Source organism: Platalea leucorodia (genome assembly GCF_965183815.1).
Source record: "Platalea leucorodia genome assembly, chromosome: W".
Taxonomy (NCBI): Eukaryota; Metazoa; Chordata; class Aves; order Pelecaniformes; family Threskiornithidae; genus Platalea; species Platalea leucorodia.
Genome location: NC_138859.1, coordinates 33,680,162 through 33,694,200, shown reverse-complemented (window position 1 = coordinate 33,694,200; position 14,039 = coordinate 33,680,162). Strand labels below are relative to the sequence as shown.

At 44.7% G+C, this 14,039-nt stretch overlaps 1 pseudogene across 1 annotated transcript in view; it reads left to right on the top strand.

Annotated features, from left to right (window-relative positions):
- The first annotated feature begins 476 nt into the window (after positions 1–476).
- LOC309601927 (synphilin-1-like) overlaps positions 477–14,039 on the top strand; it is a 40,075-nt pseudogene continuing 26,512 nt past the window's right edge. Inside the window, exons 1-2 of the transcript in view lie at positions 477–521; positions 6,446–6,518. The product of the transcript in view is annotated as a synphilin-1-like (transcript). The remainder of the gene's footprint in view (positions 522–6,445; positions 6,519–14,039) is intronic.

Here is a 14,039-nt window from a genome sequence, read left to right as displayed (position 1 = left end):
GCAAATGATCATGGACTGGCCAAAAGGCAGAGATTTCAGAGCAATGCCTGAAGAGGTGACTCATGATGAGGAGGCCCCACTGTATAATGAGTTATCAGAAGGTAAAAGGCATTATGCTTTGTATACTGACGGATCCTGCTGTGTTGTAGGAAGCCATTAGAAGTGGAAAGCTGTTGTGTGGAGACCTACATGACAAGTTGTTCAAGCCATTGAAGGAGAAGGCAAGTTGAGTCAGTCTGCAGAAGTGAAAACCATCCAGCTGGCCCTAGAGATTGCTGAATGAGAAAAGTGGCCAGTACTCTCTCTCTATACTGACTCATGGATGGTAGCAAATGCTCTTTGGGGGTGGCTACAGCAGTGGAAGCTGACCACCTGGCAGCGCAGAGGTAAACCCATCTGGGCTTCTGCATTGTGGCAAGATATCACTGCCCTGGTAGAGAATCTTGTTGCAAAGGTAAGTCATGTTAGATGCTAACATGCCCGAGAACTGTGCTACTAAAGAACATCAAAACAATGAGCAGGTAGACCAGCCTGCTAGAATTGAAGTGGCTCAGGTGGATCTGCATTGGGAATGTAAGGGTGAGCTATTTGTAGGCCGGTGGGGCCATGACACATTGGGACATCTAAGGAGAGCGGCAACATACAGATGGGCTTCTGATCGAGGGGCGGACCTGACCATAGAGGCTGTCACACTCATGAATGCAAAACATGCAGCATAATTAGGACCCCTCTCAAACATCTACCAAAGGTCTTGGGAGTCTGGGGGAGTCCCTGCTGACTGGAAGCTAGCCAACGTTATTCCAATTTACAAGAAGGGTGTGAGGGAAGACCCAGGGAACTACAGACCTGTTAGTCTAACGTCAGTTCCTGGAAAAATCATGGAGAAGATCATACTGGGTGCTATTGAAAGGCATTTAAAGGGCAATGCAATCCTCAGGCACAGTCAACATGGGTTCACAAAGGGAATGTCCTGTTTAGCTAATTTGATATCCTTCTATGATAAGGTCACCTGCCTAGTGGGTGAAGGGAAGGCAGTGGATGTAGTTTTTCTGGACTTTAGCAAGGCTTTTGATACTGTCCCTCACAGCATCCTTCTGGACAAGTTGTCCAGTTGTGAGATGAGCAGGTTTACAGTGCGCTGGGTGAAGAACTGGATGAAGGGCAGGGCTCAAAGGGTTGTAGTGAATGGGGCTACATCTGGCTGGCGACTGGTCACCAGCGGTGTTCCTCAGGGTTCAATTCTAGGGCCAGTTCTGTTCAATATATTGATCAATGATCTGGATGCAGGAGTTGAATGCATCCTTAGCAAGTTTGCTGATGATACCAAACTGGGAGGTGCTGTTGACTCTCTTGAGGGACAAGAGGCCTTGCAGAGGGACCTAGACCCCAGGCTCACACTTATGTACAGGTGGTGCACAGCTAGGCTTTGCATACTCAGGAATCAGGACTTTAGGGCTTGTAATGGAAAGCCCTGCACAGTTGTTCAAGCACAGTCACTAACTGCAACTGGTTGACTGATTTCCTGTTCAGTTGATGAACTCACTTATAATTCTCTTTTTTTCTCTCTCCATTTTCAGAATGAAACAAAATGCAGATGGCCACTAAAATGCTCATAGAAAGTGTTAGATTCAGACAGACATTTTGTACCTCTCAAGGTGTTAGTGTCAATATAGGTATTGTTTAAAATTAAAGGGAAGGATAACATATGAAGTGTCTATATAAAATGCTATAAATAATACATAGCACAAATAACCTAACTCTAAAGGTGCTGATGACAGCTGTTAAGGGAGAAGTTCAGTTTTCTGGTGTTATTTCTCAGAGACACACTGACAGGCTAATCTTCTCTTTCCCACTCTTTTACTCTGGAGCTGCTTAAATTGACACTACCATTGAGAGAAATCTTCCTGTAACCTCAGGCCGAGTGTTCTTGCTTTAATTGTTCTTGATGTAGCTAGCTATTCCCAAAAAAGTGCCCAGAAAAAGGGTGGTATTACAAAGTTATAAATGATTAAGTGATCATAAAATAAAGTTATTAAATTAACTTATTTTGATGTGATTTGAATATTAATGAAGCACTTTTTATTTTCCACTAGCAATTAAACTGCAATGGGGCTGTTTGTTAGATGGCTTACAGTAATAACAACACCTGGAAACAAATTAGTTATAATGAAGGAAGGTGTCTGTTTTCACTATGTAAATGACAACAAGGAGCTGTGAATTTAAGATCAGGACACAGTCACTGGGATCTTGATCCAGTGCAGGTGAATTTGATGAGTTTTGATATGCTCCAGGTGGAGCAGGACATGGTCATTAGTGTTTTGGGGGTGTCATGGTTCTTATTTCATGAGAATCATGCTGTCCCCATGTGTCAAAATTTGCCCCTTGACTCCACTTCAGGAGAAGTTGAAGGTATTCTCCACAACAAAAATTTAACAAGTAACTTTTACATTTTAATTTATTTTTTTAAAGTTATTTTGTATATACATTTCTCTGCTGCTACTCCTGAACCAATATTTCTTCTTTTTGGTACTTCTGGGATATAAGTGAGTCTTCAACTCAAGTGGCACTGCATAGAATGGCCTTGGTTGATGTTTTCTTTCTTGTGATTGTGTTTAAAATTCATTATGTTAAAATTTGAGAACCATGTTAAATTTAAAAAGGTGACATTTGTATTCACTCAATTTTTGTAGTCCAGTATTACATGACTAGCAAATGTTTTGTATGATTACAGAGGTTCAGTTTTTCCTTAAATTGATAGCGTCTATTGAAGAAAATTGGGAATATCTGCATTTGCATGGAATACTTGTTACTGCTCATTGTCTCTTGTTTGCTGTTAATACTGTTCTTCCATCTTACAAAGTTTATAAGGGGTTTACTGAAATTAAGTCCCTCCCATCACAGAAGAAGATCAGGTTTGAGACCACCTGAGGAACCTGAACATACACAAGTCCATGGGACCCGATGAGATGCATCTCAGGGTCCTGAGGGAATTGCCTGATATAGTTGCCAAGCCACTCTCCACCATATTTGAAAAGTCACAGCAGTCAAGCGAAGTCCCCAGTGACTAGAAAAAGGGAAACATCATCCCCATTTTTAAAAAAGGTAAAAAGGAGGACCCTGGGAACTACTGACCAGTCAGCCTCACCTCCGTGCCCGGTAAGATCATGGAACAGGTCTTCCTGGAAGACATGTTGAAACATATGGAAGACAGGGAGGATATTAGAGACAGCCAACATGGCTTCACCAAGGGCAAATCGTGCCTGACTAATCTGGTGGCCTTCTATGATGGAGTGACTACATCAGTGGACAAGGGAAGAGCTACGGATGTCATCTACCTGGACTTCTGTAAGGCCTTTGACACGGTCCCCCACAACATTCTTGCCTCTAAATTGGAGAGATATGGATTTGACAGATGGACTGTTAGATGTATAAGGAACTGGCTGGATAGTAATGAACAAGGAGTTACAGTCAATGGCTCAATGTCCAGATGGAGATCAGTGACGAGTGGTGTCCCTCAGGGGTCCATATTGGGATCTATACTATTTAATATCTTCATCAATGACATACATAGACAGTTGGATTGAGTGTGCAACGTATGGAGGACAGGGAGGTGATTCAAGACAGCCAGCACGGCTTCACCAAGGGCAAGTCCTGCCTGACCAACCTAGTGGCCTTCTATAATGGAGTGACCGCATCAGTGGACGAGGGAAGAGCTACGGATGTCATCTATCTGGACTTCTGTAAGGCCTTTGACACGGTCCCCCACAATATCCTCCTCTCTAAATTGGAAGGATATGGATTTGATGGGCGGACTGTTTGGTGGATAAGGAATTGTCTGGATGGTCGCATCCAGAGGGTAGTGGTCAATGGCTCAATGTCCAGATGGAGATCAGTGACGAGTGGTGTCCCTCAGGGTTCCGTATTGGGATCTATACTATTTAATACCTTCATCAATGACATAGTGGGATCAATACAGGCTGGGGGATGAAGGGATTGAGAGCAGCCCTGCAGAGAAGGACTTGGGGGTACTGGTGGATGAAAAGCTGAACATGACCCGACAATGTGTACTTGCAGCCCAGAAAACCAACCATATCCTGGGCTGCATCAAAAGAAATGTGGCCAGCAGGTTGAGGGAGGTGATTCTGCCCCTCTACTCTGCTCTCGTGAGACCCCACCTGGAGTACTGCATCCAGCTCTGGGGTCCCCATTACAAGACAGACATGGACCTGTTGGAGCAGGCCCAGAGGAGGGCCACAAAAATGATCAGAGGGATGGAACATCTCTCCTATGAGGAAAGGCTGAGAGAGCTGGGGTTGTTCAGCCTGGAGAAGAGAAGGCTCTGGGGAGACCTTATTGCAGCCTTTCAATACTTAAAGGGGGCTTTTAAGAAAGATGGAGAGAGATGTTTTACCAGGGCCTGTAATGACAGGACAAGGGGTAATGGTTTTAAAGTGAAAGAGGGTAGATTCAGACTAGATATAAGAAAGAAATTTTTTATGATGAGGGTGATGAGACACTGGAACTGGTTGCCCAGAGAAGTTGTGGATGCCCCATCACTGGAAGTGTTCAAGAGATTCTTATTGTAGTAGCTGAGGTTTCTCAAAAACTCTCTGAATCTGGCCATCAAGGAGAAAAGTAAGGCACAGGAAGATTTTAGAATAGAATAGAATAGAATAGAAAAGAACAGAATAGTTCAGTTGGAAGGGACCTACAATGATCATCTAGTCCAACTGCCTGACCACTTCAGGGATGACCAAAAGTTAAAGCATGTTATTAAGGGCATTGTCCAAATGCCTCTTAAACACTGACAGGCATGGGGCATCGACCACCCCTCTAAGAAGCCTGTTCCAGGGTTTGACCACCCTCTCAGTAAAGAAATGCTTCCTAATGTCCAGTCTGAACCTCCCCTGATGCAGCTTTGAGACATTCTCATCCGTCCTGTCACAGGATACCAGGGACAAGAGATCAGCACCTCCCTCCCTCTCCACTTCCCCTCCTCAGGAAGCTGTAGAGAGCAATGAGGTCACCCCTCAGCCTCCTTTTCTCCAAACTAGACAAGCCCAAAGTCCTCAGCCGCTCCTCATAGGACATGCCTTCCAGCCCTTTCACCAGTTTTGTTGCCCTCCTCCAGATGCATTCAAGTACTTTAACATCCTTCTTAAATTGTGGGGCCCAGAACTGCACACAGTACTCAAGGTGAGGCTAAATAAAGTAACTACAATCAATTGAGCAACAGTCTTATTTAAACTCATTTGCATCAGATAAGTGAATTACTTCTGCAGTTGGTCACATGGGATTGACTGTGTGTTAGAAGCAAATTAAACTTTGAATGATGAAATGTCAACAAAACCACGAACAATGTATGACCATTTATTTCTTGTGTGGAAAGCTGATACAGTTTTATATGTAGTTGTTTTGCTACATTGATCAATAACACACCAGCTAAAAATATCTGTCTCTTTGAAACCATATGGTGTTTAGATATTCTTCTAAAATTTTCAGTTATGCTAGCCCTAAATGCTTTTTTCTGTTTTAGTTTCCAAAATACTATTTTTAATTGTTCTTTTGTATATGTAAAGCCATTAATCTTTCACAGACATCATGATTTTAATTTGTTTAAGTGGAGATTCCTATAACACTCTAAGCATTAGATTAAGGAAGGCTTGGTATTAAGTAACTTAATTTCTGTATGTCAGAATTTGCAGCTTTATAACACTGGATCATGTGCCTTATTGAGCATATTCCACAAGATTATAAGAAAAAGATTGCTCTTTAGAAAGATAAATATGTCATCTTTGTTCTTTTCCCTTTTAATATTGAATTCAGAGAATAACATATTGATCAATATCAGGTGTATCCCATCACATCAAAGTAATAATGCACATTTGCTTTAATTAAGTCTAGGCTAGAAATGAGCATGTAGTCCGATATGTCTATGCACATGCATCTCTCTGAAATTAGATCTCTATGTGCAAATATTCTGCATTGCTTTTGCATATTGCTTTGTGAAAGCTTGAATTCTAATTCTGTTAAGCATGAAGTATTTTGCAATATAGGTCCTGCAATAGATGCTCAGGTGGGCAAAGTGAGACCCTCGACATCTACTGTGTAGCCTACACCTATTCTCACCTTTGATATACCTGTGCATCCCATGGAAAGAATGGGTATATAAAGTGTATTCATGACTTCAATAATGGTGATCTACAGGAAGGAGAAATCTTAGGTGGGGGAATGCTTTGCCATAGCTTTGAAAATCTGATATCCTTCAATGTAGGACACAAAAGCAGATGCTGCCTGCTTTTTTTTCATGCTACTTGAGAACACTATCAGACTGCCAGAAGAACCCTCAGCTTCATAAATCTAGGCTATGCTTACAACATCAAGTCATCTTACTTTTTACCTTTTAAAATTAATTACTTAATATACATATTTTTCTTTCTTTCAGTATTCCATAACTTCTTTTAAGACCATCCCAGAATTATACAGAACGTGTGAGTCACAAAATGAAGACAGGTCAGGTATGATGCCTGCTTCTGTCTACCCGTCATTTTCTAAGCTGCTTTTTACCATGTACAACTTGGCAACAATTGCTTCTTGGCAGTTTTCTGTTATTTTGTTTTTTCTCATTTTTGTACAGCTTTCTGGAAACATGACTTTTTTTTTCAACAGATGTTACTTCATTAGAAGGAAAAAAGTTCCAAAAAGGGAACACTTATTTGTCTCACAAATACTGTAAACTTCATGAAGTTATGAGCAGTTAAAGAATGCTACTGTACCCTTAAGTCAGGGAGATAGGCTCTAGCATGCATATCAGAAATTAATACAAAACACTCGTTTTGTATATTCTTTTGTCATTATTATTATTTTCCTTTTTTTTCTGTCCTATTAAATTATCTTTATCTCAACCCACGAGTTTTACCTTTTTTTTTTTTTTTCGATTCTCTCCCCCATCCTACTGGGGGGCAGCGAGCAAACGGCTTTGTGGTGTTTAGCTGCCTGATGGGTTAAACCACAACAGTCTTTTTGGTGCCCAACATGGGGCTCGAAGGGTTGAGATAATGACAGATCTGACCAGAATGTGTTAAAACAGATTTGTTATAAGTATTCATTATTAGGTTAATAGTCACTGGTCGCGATGTTGATTTATGTGCTCTCAGAGTTGTTGTGCTTGTTCTCAGAGTTGTGTTATGTAACACCTTACTTGCTGTATATGTTCCCTGTTGTGCTGTTTATCACCTCTGGGGGCTGGATTAAGGTTATAATTTTGCTATACTGGGTAACACTGGCTTATGGTATGATAAAATTACTGGTCGTGAGACTAATCTGGTATTTGTACTCAGCATTGCCGTCATCTCCGTACTTCGGGAACCATCTCTCGGAAACTATTAATAATTACACTCTTTACCTTTTCTCCTCAGAGAGCCAATTTATGTGAGAGACAAGGGGGAACACTTTCCCCCACTCCTTCACCTTCCCCTTCTCCTTCAGGCTAGTTACAATAGCTCTTGAGAATTTTGAATATCCTTGGGATGTTCAAACTAGCATGTTCCTATTGCTATGTCTCCTGAATATGCTTCAGGTCTTGTTTAAGGTTAAACAACTAATTAAGAGAACCCAGAGATCTGCCCCAAGGCTGGATAGTTATGAGTGGCAGGGTTTGTGGGATAGTATGGGCAAGTACCTAGGGCAGTGGGCACCTCTAGTGCTTTGGAACTTCACCCCTGAACAAGTGCAGAATCCTGAAAAACTAGTAGAATATTTGGAAAAAGTATGCTGTCACCCTGGCAATTCCAGAGAGACACAAATCACTGCAACGTGCTGGGGCTTGGCCCATGCCTACCGAGCCCTGTTCAACACTATTCAGTACCCTCAAGGGGAAGAGAAGGCCTCTGGATCTGATGACAAAATGACCGGTGCTGCAGCTACTCCAACCCCCGTGACAGGCATTGTAGCTACTCCAACCCTGGCGGCAGGCATTGAGACTACTCCAACCCCAGCGACAGGCACTGCGGCTACTCCAAGCCCTGCAACATGCACTGCAGCTGAACCAGAGAACCAACCCGTGCCGGTATCAGTCGCCCCTATACACAAGAAGAAATATTGGAATCGAAAGTCAGCTCGTTTAGTAAGGGAAGAAACTCTTCCCCTACTAAGGGAAGAAGTGGATGAGGTAGACTACTCTGAAGAAGGGCCATCACAAGAACAGGAGGAGTAAGAGGCAGAACTCATAAACGAGATGGAAACCACCTGATCCCTGTCCCTGAGTGAGCTGTGAGATATGCGAAAAGATTTCAGCCATCGTCCAGGCGAGCACATTGTCACCTGGCTGCTCCGATGCTGGAATAACAGGGCCAGTAGCTTGCAATTAGAGGGTAGGGAAGCCTAGCAGCTGGGATCCCTTTCTAGGGAAGGGGGCATTGACAAGGTGACTGGAAAAGGGGCATGAGCCCTCAGCCTCTGGAGGCGACTCCTGTCAGGCGTGAAGGAAAGGTATCCCTTCAAGGAAGATGTTATATGTCACCCAGGCAAGTGGACCACCATGGAGAGAGGTATCCAGTACCTGAGGGAATTAGCTGTGCTGGAGGTGATTTATGATGACCTGAACAACGAGCAGTTATCCAAAGATCCAGATGACATCAGGTGCACACGACCCATGTGGTGGAAGTTGGTACGGCGCGCGCCAGCGTCATATGCCAACTCAATGGCAAAAGTGACCTGGTAAGATGAAGAGGCACCAATGGTGGATGAATCGGCTAGCCAGCTCTGGGAATATAAAGAAAGTCTCTCTTCCTCCCTTGTCTCAGCTATGGAGAAAGTGTCCCGGGAATTCCAGCAACTCAAAGAGGATATGTCCTACTTTCCACCTGTATGGACCAGTATCTCGGATATTAGGAGTCAGCGTTCTTCTGCTCAAGAGAGAGGATACAAAAGGGGGTTCTCCCAGGAGAGCTGCTGCTCCAGTTTCCAGTGAGCAGTTCCCCAGACAGACTAGAAGGGCTGATCTTACTCCTGATTGTAATGAAGGAACTCCTGACTTGCATTTACAAGAAGTGAGTAACAAATGCTATGACCAGGACTAGAGGGGCCCTGCCTCCAGCCAGGTGGAGGAAAGGGACAATCGGGTGTACTGGACTGTGTGGATTCGATGGCCTGGCACATCAGCCCCACAGGAGTATAAGGCTTTAGTAGACACCGGTGCACAGTGTACCCTCATGCCATCAAGCTATAAAGGGGCAGAAACTATCTGTATTTCTGGAGTGACAGGGGGATCCCAACAGCTGACTGTACTGGAGGCCAAAGTGAGCCTAACTGGGAAGGAGTGGCAGAAGCATCCCATTGTGACTGGCCCAGAGGCTTCGTGCATCCTTGGCATAGACTACCTCAGGAGAGGGCATTTCAAGGACCCAAAAGGGTACTGGTGGGCTTTTGGTATAGCTGCCTTGGAGACGGAGGAAATGAAACAGCTGTCTACCTTACATGGTCTCTCAGAGGACCCTTCTGTTGTGGGGTTGCTGAGGGTCAAAGAACAACAGGTGCCAATCGCTACCACAACGGTAGGCCGGCGGCAATACTGCACCAACCAAGACTCCCTGATTCCCATCCATAAGTTGATTCATCGACTGGAGAGCCAAGGAGGGATCAGCAAGACTCACTCACCCTTTAACAGTCCCATATGGCCAATGCAAAAGTCTAATGGAGAGTGGAGACTAACAGTAGACTATCATCGGGGCCTGAATGAAGTCACGCCACCACTGAGCGCTGCTGTGCTGGACATGCTAGAACTTCAATATGAATTGGAGTCAAAGGCAGCCAAGTGGTATGCCACAACTGATATCGCTAATGCCTTTTTCTCAATCCCTTTGGCAGCAGAGTGCAAGCCACAGTTTGCTTTCACTTGGAGGGGTGTCCAGTACGCCTGGAATCGACTGCCCCAGGGGTGGAAACACAGCCCTACCATTTGCCATGGACTGATCCAGACTGCACTGGAACAGGGTGGGGCTCCGGAACACCTGCAATACATTGATGACATCATTGTGTGGGGCAACACAGCAGAAGAGGTTTTTGAGAAAGGGAAGAAAATAGTCCAAAACCTTCTGGAAGCCGGCTTTGCCATAAAACAAAGTAAGGCCAAGGGACCTGCACAGGAGATCCAGTTTTTAGGAATGAAATGGCAAGATGGATGTCATCAGATCCCAATGGATGTGATCAACAAAATAACAGCCATGTCCCCACCAACCAGCAAAAAGGAAACACAAGCTTTCTTGGGCGTTGTGGGTTTTTGGAGAATGCATATTCCAAATTACAGTCTGATTGTAAGCCCTCTCTATCAATCAAGTGACCCAGAAGAAGAATGATTTCAAATGGGGCCCTGAGCTACGACAAGCCTTTGAACAAATTAAACGGGAGATAGTTCATGCAGTAGCCCTTGGGCCAGTCCAGGCAGGGCAAGATGTAAAAAATGTACTCTACACCGCAGCTGGGGAGAATGGCCCTACCTGGAGCCTCTAGCACAAAGCACCAGGGGAGACTCGAGGTCGACACCTAGGGTTTTGGAGTTGGGGATACAGAGGATCTGAGGCCCGTTATACTCCAACTGAAAAAGAGATATTGGCAGCATATGAAGGGGTTTGAGCTGCTTCGGAAGTGGTAGGTACTGAAGCACAGCTCTTCCTGGCACCCTGACTGATGGTGCTGGGCTGGATGTTCAAAGGGAGGATCCCCTGTACACATCATGCAACTGATGCTGCGTGGAGTAAGTGGGTCGCACTGATCACACAACGGGCTCGAATAGGAAACCCCAGTCGCCCAGGAATCTTGGAAGTGATGATGGACTGGCCAGAAGGCAAAGATTTCAGAATATCATCAGAGGAGGACATGACACGTGTTAAGGAGTCCCCAACGTATAATAAGCTGCCAGAAAATGAGAAGCAATATGCCCTGTTCACTGATGGGTCCTGTTGTCTTTTGTGGGGAAGCATCAGAGGTAGAAGGCTGCTGTATGGAATCCTGTACGACAAGTCACAGAAACTGCTGAAGGAGAAGGTAAATCGAGTCAGTTTGCAGAGATGAAAGCCATCCAGCTGGCTTTGGATATTGCTGAACGAGAAAAGTTGCCAATGCTCTATCTCTGTACTGACTCATGGATGGTGGCAAATGCCCTGTGGGGGTGGTTGCAGCAATGGAAGCAGAGCAACTGGCAGTGCAGAGGCAAATCCATCCTGGCTGCCGCATTGTGGCAAGATACTGCCGCCCGGATAGAGAACCTGGTTGTAAAAGTACATCATGTAGTGTGGGAATAAATGAGATTGTGTTTTACTTTGACGAGATGCAGCTCTGCCCTTGAGGCTTGTTACAAACACGTTTGTGAAATTCAGAGGCAGAAAAATAAGGATGAGATTGGATACATCCCTGAAAGAGGAATTCGCGTGCACCAGCTTGAAGAACCAATAAGTAACGCTGAAGAGACGCGTGGACGAAAGACAGTAGCCAATGAAATGGGTTTTGCTTGCTCGTGAACACTAGATCATATTATAAAAGGGATAGATTGTAAAAATAAAGTATCATCGTCATCGTTGTTATCATTGCCATTGTCATTGTCGTTGTCGTCGTCGTCGTCATCTTCGCTTGTCTTCGCTTGTCTTCGCCTAAACTCATACGCGGAGTCCGTGATTAATTGCCACAAATGGTGACCCCGACGTGATTCGGTCCTAAGAACCGTGGACGAGAGAGCGGCCGGTGGCAAGCCCAGCTGAACTTTATTGCAGCGGACCATAGAGCTGAATTTTATTGCAGCGGACCAGAGAGCTGCTTGTCAACAATCAATCGCCTCGGGAAAAAGAGGTGAGCAGCTGGGGACGGGAAAATGGGGGCACAAATGTCCTCGGAAGAAAAATCTATTTTGTGTATATTTTTGAGAATCCTTGCAAAAAGGGGCATAAATTATGATGAAGGAAAGGTTCGGTTGTTGTTAACTTGGTTGCAAAGAAACGGGCAACAAGCGAACGCAGCGACCGCGTTCCAGGTGGAGACTTGGGAGGAGGCAGGAAAAGTGTTATGGGAAGCGGCCACCAGGGGGGGACAGTAATGCCGCAAGTGTGTTGACGACATGGCGTTTACTGAAAGGCTCTTTAGAACAATTATAGTCAGACCGAAAGGCTGCAGCTTCTGCTACCGCTCCGGAGCTAACCCCGCAGGGCACGCCAGAAACACTGCCATCGGGTTCGTCCTCCGACATGCCCTTGCTCGCGGGTGCTCAGGCTGCACAACCCTCCACCCCCCCCGCGCCGCCGCTACCCTCTGCGCCGTTTTCTTCTTCACCTGTTCCTATGGCTTCAACACCTCTGCTAGACCTTCCGATCCCTGCAATCAGTACCCCTCCACTCCCCCGCCCGCCCCCGGCCCCTGCTGCGTCGGCACTCTTACCGCCTTTCTCTACTGCTTCTAATGCCGATACTCCACAAACCCATAATCAATTGCTGCCCGAGGAATGGGGGGCAGCAGCCGCTGGTGCGAGGTGGCAAAAGATTAGACACCAAGCATTGCAAGCGGGAGATACAGCTTTTTGTTCACCGGTAGCGTGTCCTGTCATACGCAGCAATGGAAACATCCCCGATGAGCATGAACCTTTTGGCTGTAATGTTTTAAAAGATCTACGACAAACAGTTGCCGCGCATGGACTGGGTTCTCCTTTTACACAATCCCTGCTACGGGGAATATTTACAAATGAAATAGTACCATTTGATATATGCACGCTTACTAATCTTATATTTACCCCAACGCAAAAGATGATCTTTGAAAGCACCTGGCGTACCGCCTGTCAAAATGCCACAATTATCAATATGCAGCGACAACAAGGCGACCCTTTACAAGGGGCAGGACTCCCACAACTTATGGGGGATCCGCCGTTAAATCACCCAACGTTACAGGCACGATTACGACCAGAGATATTAGCACAAGGCAGAGACCTTGCTTTACAGGCATTACTAAGAGTGCCGGATGCCGGAAGAGCGACAAAATCATTTACATTAATAAAGCAAGGGAGAGGAGAGGGATATATCTCATTCTTAGATCGTCTTAAAGAGGCTTTAGAAAAACAAGTCGAAAATGCAGAAGCAAGAGAGGTCCTACTATTAAAATCAGCCTTTGAAAATGCGAATATGGACTGTAAAAAAGTGCTTTTGCCTCTAAAAAATCCCTCCTTAATGGACATGATAGAAGCTACCCAGAAGGTGGGGTCAATGTCACGTAATATGGAAACATTAGCTACAGCTTTTGCCGCCGCTATGAAAGTACAGAAACCATGTTTCTCCTGTGGTAAAACTGGACATTTTAAAAGAGATTGCCCACAACTAAGAAAAAGAGATACGACGAGCTCTAAACAGATATGGACTTGAAATAGCCCCTGAAAAGGTGCAAAAAACTGAGCCTTGGAAATATCTGGGCTGGAAAATCTTGCAACAAACAATTGAACCTGCAAAAACAAAAAGGGGGAATGCCAGGAGCCACTCCAGCAGACAGACTAAGTAAAGCCGTGTATGTGTTAAACTACCTGAATATGTATGAAAATAATATTCCTGTTATTATCTCTCATTTTCTGTCTCTTCAATCAAAAGATTTAACAGCCACACCACAGAAGGCGCAGGTTTTTACAAAGTCGCTACAAACAGGGAATTGGGAAGGTCCTTTTGATCTACTAACCTGGGGCAGAGGGTATGCTTGTGTCTCAACAGATGTAGGACCTAAGTGGGTACCTGCAAGGTGCGTAAGACCGGCTCTTGCGTCGGATAACAAGAACGAGCAGCAGAAGACACTGAACTCCGAGAAGACTGATGGGGAATGACTTATCAGATAACCCCAAATTAATCCATAAAGCAATCAAAGATTTGAAGTTAGCAAATTACAAGTCAGTGATGGATTTGATTGGCTGAATCACTAACAAGTTGTGGAATTGGCGGGTGGATAATGTCTCTAATCAAAATAGGTTTTTTCTTGTTACTAATATTTTGCGCTATAATAATGATAGTTTCTTGTCTAGTGTC